Here is an 8,973-nt window from a genome sequence, read left to right as displayed (position 1 = left end):
ACACTTGATACATTTAAGAACCCATGAAGAGTCCTAGTTCTTTTGTTTCATGCAGCAAATACTGTATATGATCATAACCTAGTTTGGTTTGTCTAACAGTGGACAAAGAAGACAAAGCATCCATTCAACTTTATCAGCATTTCTAATACCCAGTAAAGCAACTGGTGATCCAAGATTAACATAGCAGCTGAGAGGAATTTGGTTCCTCTATTTGTCTGTGTCTATGCAAATAGCTCTAAAAATAAACATTTTGAGATATTTCCAACCTGTCAAGTATTGTAATGATATGAGCAAATAGTTTATTTGTGGTAACACTAGCACATTTTCAAAGATTAAATTTTTTTTTTAATTTTTATTTTTTTTTTACAATAACATATCTTGCCTGTCTCTGATACATGAACATCTTTTATTAATACTTCATGCTCACTACCTTTCTTTCTTTCTTCTTTTACTTCTCCTTCTCTCCTTTTCCCAGGCTAGTATCCTCCAGGTTTTTTAGCAGTTGTTCAAAGAGGAAAATAGACTTTCACTGATAAATTTTACTGTGTTATACTGTGATTCAAAAGCATATCTGACAAACTGAAAATCATCCTGCCTTTTTCTTCTCTGTGAGCTCCTACTAGCTAATAGAAAAGTAGTTTTTGGTTTTTAACATTTACTAGGAAAGAATATAAGGGAAAGTAAATTATTTTAAGTTAAACTGAGATACTGGAGTCCATGAATAATAAAAAACTAAGACTGCAAGAATGAGAGGTGTGCTTTAATACAGCTGTTGCCTTCCACATATTTCAATTATGAAGTCCTCTGCAGATTTTTTTATGTGTGTGTATAATTCCCGTACTTTGTGGGTTTAGCACTGCTGTCACCTTAGCTCCTAGCATGTGAGAGATAACTTCTGAGACTCTCTCAGAGATAATCTTCAGATAACTAAGGCTTTTGACTCTGTCCTTCATCCACAATTGTCTGCCATGTTTTCTTCCATGAGAAATGCAATAGGAAAGAAGATCCATTTATTTAGAACCCAGATAATGTAGCTTAAATTTTTTTCACCGATTTGTCTTTTACATTAAATAGATTTCTGTCTCTCTTTATTTCAATGATCACTGAATATATGTTCATATTAGTTCAGTATATTATATTTATGTTTTATAAAAAATTGTCATTATTTTAAGTGAACATTTTCAATTGTCTAGAAAGGAAGAGTAATCAGAATATGATGTCATTAAGTTTGCAAAATAACATTATAAAGAGATGAAGTTACATACTGATTTAAAGACGTGTCTAAATGAGAAATTGAATTCCACAGCATGGGAAAGCAAAGTGCTCTACAGTGTCTTAGAAACTGCATTTTTAATTTATGTTTGCTGTTAGAAATCAACAAGCTTTGTCAATTTAATCTGAAATGTACATCCACATGCATAAGATTTCACTTACTTGGAGGTGAGGCTGATCAGCTCTTCCACAGCTGGTGCCAACATTCTATCAGTCAAATTCTTAACTAGGTTGTAAAAGGCCAGGAAAGCAGTTGCTTTTTACTCCCACCTGGAACAAAATATTGTGTCAGTTACTTTTTTTTTCATGGTCTTCCAAGTGAAAGAAGATATTTATTACATTATATTTTCCTGTCACATTAAGGGTTCATCAGAACATTCATACAAAGGATGGAAGCATAAACTATTACACTCTCTGAATTTCTCAGATATGTGATCCAATATGTGCATAAATAAATGCTATAAATAATTATCTTGTTATTAAAATTTATTATAAAATTTACTGGTTTATTTATTTGTAACTGTTAAATAAAATATTTATTAATATAAAATATGAGTTTCTAAATGCTGATACTGAAGAAAGTAAAACCAGAACATTTAGCAATAGAAAATAGAAGTGTTTCAGAGCAAAGCAATTTACTACATGTATCCAAATAACAAAGATGAACATTTATTTTTATCTTAGAGTACTGTTTATTTTTTCCAGATTTCTTCATCTCATTATGGACTACAGTCTTCAAAATTATGACAGACTATTTTTAAAACAGAAGGTTAATAAAGTCTCTCAATTTTAAACTGCTCTCTATAAACTTTGAAAGGTCATGGAGATAAAAAGAAGACCCAACTGACTAAAAAAGTGACAAATATATCCATTTAGAAACACAGGCAGAAAGGAAGATTCAGAGAACCATAGTCCAATCAGTTTCACTTTAGTTCCTAGGAAAAATTACAGGACAGGTCCTCAGGAAAGTTATCTGTAGGCACAAAAAGAGCAATCAGTGGCAGTAAGCAGGTGTGTGGTGGCATGGTGACCACCTGACAAAAAAGCAATGTCCTCTCTTTCTCCTGAGTGTCTAGCACCTGGTAGAACCAATGCAGTCACGCATGCAGAGCTCCTGTCCAAGCATGCAACCACCCAGGTTTTCAGCTATGGGTTGTGTAATGGGATACTCCTGGAGTTGGAGAGCGATTGACAACAAGCCTGGGGGAAGTGTGACCATAGATGAACTGCTCTGCTTGGCAGCCGAGCTGCAGGAAGTGGTGGGCAGACTGAGGAGTATTTAAGAGTCTGAGAAGCAGATTGATCAACGGAGTCACACTCTGCCATCTCCGATGCATGTAAGCCAACTCAGTGGAGTTGTACTACTCAAAGGAGATGTTGTACTAGTGTGTATCACCAGTCACCCAGACAGCATGTAATCACTGAGGAATTATTCCATAGGCTATTAGGATAATTTTCTGGATCAGTAGCCCTTGTCCTTATGGATTTCAACTTCCCAGACATCAGCTGAGAATATCATACTGCTGTGATGAACAGGTCTTGGAAATTATTGGTTTGCAAAAGTTAACTTGTCACAATTACTCAGTGAGACAGCTAGGAAAGATGTCCTCCTAGACTTGCTATTTGTGAATATAGAAGGACTCATGGGAGATATGATGGCAGGTGACTGTCTGGGCCACAGCAATCACGAAAGAGTTGAGCTAAAAATTTTTAGCGTAATAAGAAAAAAAGGACAGCAGAGTTGCTACCCTGAACTTCAGGAGAGAAGACATTTAAGCTATTCAGGTACCTACTTCTCAGGGTACCCTGGGAATCCACTTCTGAGGGTACCTCTTATGAGTTCATGAGTGCCGGTCGGTTTTTAAGGATCACGTTTTAGAAACACAGGAGAATGCAATTCCATTATGTCATAAGTCAAGCAAGTAGGGCAGGAGAACAGCTTGGCTAAACAGGGAACTCATTGTGGAGCTCAAGAGGAAAAATAAATTGTATGATCTCTGGAAATAAGGTCAGGCTTCACAGGAAGATTACAAAGCTGTGGTCCATATAGACAGAAAGATGACGTAAAAGGCCAAAGCTCATTGAGAGTCGAAACTGACCAGTTCCAGATAACAAGGTCTTTTTTAAGTATGTTAATAGCAAGAGGAGAACTAAAGAAAACATTGGACTGATACTTGTTGAAGACGGTTATCTGACTAATAGGAATGAAGAAAAAGTGGAGGCATGCAATGTGCTTTTTGTTTGTAATAATGGCGACAGACCTTGGGCGGTCCAGTCCCTGAGCTGGAGGATCACAAGTGTGGGAATGCTGACTTTCCGTTTGTGGACGCTGAAGCTGTAAGGGACCAGCTGTACCAGCTGAATGTCCACAAGTCCATGGGGCCTGAAGTACCCAGAGTACTGAAAGAGCTAGCAGATATTATGTCAGGACCAATCTTGAACATCTACTGTGGGAGACATCGGCCTGTCAGCCCTGCACAACCTCTGAGAAACAGCTAGGCTTTGATGAAAAACAGGCCTTGGGAGAAAGATAAGAAACCCCTGAGTTGTGCCAAGGTGGCAGGGAAAAACAACGGACAGCTGCAACACTGAACGTGGAAAAGTACTGAACTGTGAGAAGTTAACTGCTGCATGAACAGCACATGAACAAGGAGGTGATTGGTCTGCACAGCGCGTGAGAGTGGTCTTATGGCGATAGGAGAAAAGGTTGATAGCTGTCTAATTGCTGATTTGCTAATTATGAAGTAAGAGCTTTGGTGAGAGCATAAGGATGTACTATTGGAAAAATAAACGGCTTTGCTTGATATAACTCTATTTATAGATTTGTGCAAGTCCGATATCCTCCTGCAACAATCTACCAAAGGTTTTGGGATTCTAAGGAGGTCCCTGCTGACTGGAAGCTATCTAATGTTACAAGAAGGACATGAGAGAAGATTCTGGAAACTACAGACCTGTTAGTCTAATCTCAGTTACTGGAAATATTATGGAGAAGACCATGTTCAGTTCTATTGACATACATTTCAAGGACAATGCAATCATCAGGCACAGTCCACACAGGTTCACAAAGGGAACATCCTGTTAACTAATTTAAAATGTGATAAGGTCACCGGCCTAGTGGATCAAGGGAGGGCAATCAATGTTGATTTTTTGGATTTTAGTAAGGCTTTTGATACTGTTCCTCACAGCATCCTTCTGGACAAGTTGTCCAGCTGTGGGACGAGTGGGGTCATGGTGCACTGCGTGAGGAACTGGCTGAGGGCAGGAGTCAAAGGGTTATAGTGAATGAGGCTACATCTGGCTGACAACCAATCACCAGCAGTGTTCCTCAGGGCTCAATTCTAGGGCCAGTTCTGTTTAATATATTCGTTAACAATCTGGATGTAAGACTTGAACACACTATTTTCACGTTTGCTGATGATACCAAACTAGGAGGTGCTGCTGTCTCTCTTGAGGTACAAGAGGCCTTGCAGAGGGATATGGATAGATTGGAACATTGGGTAATGATTAATGGGATGAGATTTAACAAGTCAAAATGCTGGATTCAAACACAGAATAACCTGCCAGTCAAAAGAGCTGTATTCAGCATTGGTGCAACCTCACCTGGAGTACTGTGTGCAGCTCTGGGGCCCAGAATTTGAGAAGGTTGTGCAAGTCCTCTGATGTGTCAAGTGGAGGTCAACAAAGGTGGTGAAAGGGCTAGAAAGCATGTTCTGTGAGAAACTGTAAGGATTTGGGGTTTGTCTAATGTGGGGAAAGGTAGGCTGAGGTGTAACCTCATTGCTCTCTTCAGGTTCGTGAGGAGGGAAAGTGGGGAGTGAGGTGCTGATCTCTTCGCCCTGGGATCCAGTGATAGAAAGCATGGGAATGGTCCAAAGTTGTGCCAGGGGATGTTTCGGCTGGACATTTGGAAGTATGTATTTACTATGAGGATGGTCAAACATTGGAACAGTCTTCCTAGAGAGATGGTCGATGCCACAAGACTGTCAGTTTTTAAGAGGCCTTTGAACAATGCCCTTAATAACATGCTTTAACTGTGGGTCAGCCCTGAATTGGTCAGACAGTTGGACTAGGTGGTCATTGTATGTCCCTTGCAGCTGGAACTATTCTCTTCTATTCTACAAAATGGCAACACATTTTCACCAGGTTAAACTATTCTTGACCAAACTGATTGTTTCGCATTATTGCAATACATTTGGTGGAGGTAGTAAGAGCTGTGAAATCTATGTATTTTCTCAAGCATCACAATAAAAGTGAATAACATTAATAATGAAATAGAAAACTATGTATTTCTTAAATATCTGTTCCAATTATACATACTGAGTTTCACAGCTTCCATATCACTGCATATCAGAAAGGACTGAGACAACTATGAAGATATGCATATTTGAAAAACAGTGGGAAAAAATTGTAATTAATTACATCTATAACATTAAAATATTCAGCAATTTTGTTACGTCTTCTTGACCACATGATATATCTGTTGCTCAGACTAAAAGAGCACCAAACAAACATGAAGAAAAGTCATCATCATATTACAGTTCTCAGCTGTATTACAACACAAAGAATGGATTTCCACAGAGGGCATAATTTTTCACAAACTCACAGGCTTAAAACAACCTTGTAGTGAACTTGTATGCTGTGCTAACACTGGACAGGACAGCAATGTTTAGAAAATTGCAGCTAACATAAAATTTTCAGATCATTATACATCAAGAGTACTTGTTGTACAGGGTATACAAGTTAAGAATCAATGATCAGTTATAAGGCCAGACAAGAAGAATGATTAATAGTATATAATTATTTCCTTAATGCTGTATACAAACAATGGTGGAGAGGCACTGCACATCTGTCAAATTTGTGACCTTTAATTTACAGTGTAAACGTCTAGGAGAACTAAACTGTTATATACTAATGTTATTTTATGTATTAATGTTGTGGTTTTTTTCTTGAAGGTAGATGGCATGTTTTATTTCTTTAGAAAAATATATGTGACCTAAACACTTAAAAAATTCAGTAACACTTCTCCGGTCCTCCAGCTATCCAAATAATTGATTCATTATAAACAATTAAAATAATCCTATAAAATTAATATGAAGCAATTTCCTAACAGCTAAAAGCTCATTCTACTGTTTATAATTCTAACATAAGAACCAAATTCCTCATCGCAGACACAGGAAGTTAATATATTTCCATGGAATGCAAAGTCTAATTATTCCCTGAATACTCTGCAGTTGCAGACCGACACAACTAGTAAATTCGCTCTCTCAGAAGTCTTTTTCTACTCTTTCCTTCAGTACAAGCCTTAGTGGAAGTTATTCGTACACATAAATCCCCGTAAGGACAGACAAATTTAATTCAATAAGCTTACAGATTTCACCATGAATAGCTGTCTCGAACAGAACTAGAACTTTTTTCCAAGTGTTATAAAGTTTTTGAGTTTCAAAACATATTTTTTTTTTTTCCACAGGGAGTATTCCAAAAGTGTCTGAACACTTTGTCAGAAACGCAACAAGCTTTCCAAAAGAAGTGAACAGGCAAATCTAAGGGTGTCTTCCTGATACATTTAGACTGGGAAGGCAAATAAGTGGAACGTGGAAGAACGAATTCAATCCCTCTGAAGTGCTTCAGCCAAAAACACTCTTTATTGTATATGCCCTCACTAGTTCAAGTTTGCAACTAATTAATATTTTCTTATGAGATAATATTCTAATGGTAAATTTTCAAACAGTTTTAGCCTGGAATTTCCCAAGGCAGACGAACTCAGGAGACACATGACGATTAACTAAATATTGAATCATCATCACAGGCTAAGTGATAGAAATCTCTTTTTTTACTCCTAACTTGAAACTGGAAAACAAACTTGCCTATCAGCACCACGATGAGATTTTTATCCCACTCTTACACTGCTGTAGGGAAACAAACTGGGCACATGTTTTCCGTTCCAGTGAAGCAAATAACCCCTTTATCTCAGAATTTTATTTTTTTTTTTCATCTTGAATTCTTATGTTTTCCTTCGAAGTAATTAATCTTTTCCTATGCCCTTTCTTGGCTTTGCTCCTTTCCTTGTTTCCTAGAGCTCAGTTTCCCTTTCTCTTAGCCTCCAGCTTTACACATTTCAGACTCAGCAAACCTACTTTCACCACTTTCTTGCCAATCAGCCCAGTAATTTGTTCTTCTCTTTTTCGATAGGGATGCAGTTGGCCCAAAGTTATTTTTGCCTGTATTTTGCACTTGTTATCAGTTGGGAACAGAAGGAAACATCACTTTGGTTCCTGAATGAAAGCGGAAGATAAGCATGAAGCTTTGGGCTGTCTGCTTCTGTTAGCCACTACAGGAGCACTGTGTATTATTGTCTCTCTTTTCAATTATGTATGCTGAAATTGCATGCCAGGAGGGCTAAAACATTTACATTTTCTCAGAAAATGGGCTGAGAAAGCCAGGTGCCAATAAATAGTTGACAATATTAGAAAAAGGTTAAGATTCAGCATTGACATTTACATATATGCTTCTGGCCACAATGAATTGCAATGTATTAAATTCAGACTTAACAATGCTGCTGCACAAAGACAGAAGCTAGACACTAAAGAAGGTTTGTGAGGAAAGTAATATGTCTTACTAGATCTGTTGATAGAACTGGAAAGAAATGACAAAATGCTGGCACAAAAGTCCTTGATCAAAAGAACATAGGGAAGAATAATTCAGGTATGCTAGATGTCACATGGGACACTGATATTATAGCTGGTTTGAAAATTACTTATTAAAATCACAAGACATAATCTGAAATCCTGCCTCAGCCATCACAGAAAAAATACACCAGTGATCATTCCCAACTAAGGAATGTTTACATGATACTCATGATTTCTGAAGATTGGAAAATACTTCTTAAGTTCATCTTAATAGTGTAAAATAAATTAAAAGGACAATTATTTGTAAAAATGACACGATATTCTTTCAGCTTCTATAAGTTGTGGCAATAATACAGACTTCAGCCTTTGATGTTTTCTTTGGACAGAAAGAGTGGCTATATGTACTGTTGATTACTTTTCCCTTTAAAAAAATGAAATCCCTGTTCTATGTCTCTTCATTCATACATATTCACAATGCTATTATCTTTCATTATGCATAGACAAACAATAACAAATTAATAGAACAAATAATCTCAAATTAATAAAATGAATAATATGAATATACATCTTATCTTTAGTTACTATCCCTGGAATTGACATCCTTTAAGAGTAATTTTTTCTTTCACAGTGATAGAATATTTGTTACTCTTTAAGTATTTGAGAGCTGTATTTCTCTCTTTAGTAAAAAAGATTTAAAAAATTGCCATTGTATAATTTCTTACAGACATAGTCATACAATTTAAAAACAAAACCATGATCTCAAATAAAGCTTTTTTAGTACTTAAAGGGTTATGCAGACTAAAATGGTGAGTTTTTATCAATAATGTAACTACACCACAAGCATGGCATTGAACAATTACAGAAGTAATAAAAATATTAAAATGCATTTCATTTCTGTCAGGACTTAAGCATCATGGTCCTGTTTCTAAGTGTACAACATATCTTTTAAACTGACAATACTAAAAGAAAAAAAAATTACAAAACCCTATCTTTATATGTAACATGAATTTAAGAATTTTTATTAATAACAACAGCATAAAATACAGAACATGGTAATCCATGACAGGCTTTTCTG

At 36.6% G+C, this 8,973-nt stretch overlaps 1 long non-coding RNA gene across 1 annotated transcript in view; it reads right to left on the bottom strand.

Annotated features, from left to right (window-relative positions):
- Positions 1–1,440: 1,440 nt before the first annotated feature.
- The window catches only part of LOC141973923 (uncharacterized), a 319,412-nt gene continuing 311,879 nt past the window's right edge, over positions 1,441–8,973 (bottom strand). Inside the window, exon 3 of the long non-coding RNA XR_012635625.1 lies at positions 1,441–1,542. This is a non-coding gene — a long non-coding RNA (uncharacterized LOC141973923). The remainder of the gene's footprint in view (positions 1,543–8,973) is intronic.

This window comes from Athene noctua, chromosome Z (genome assembly GCF_965140245.1).
Source record: "Athene noctua chromosome Z, bAthNoc1.hap1.1, whole genome shotgun sequence".
Classification (NCBI taxonomy): domain Eukaryota; kingdom Metazoa; phylum Chordata; class Aves; order Strigiformes; family Strigidae; genus Athene; species Athene noctua.
This window is presented reverse-complemented; position numbering and strand designations above follow the sequence as displayed.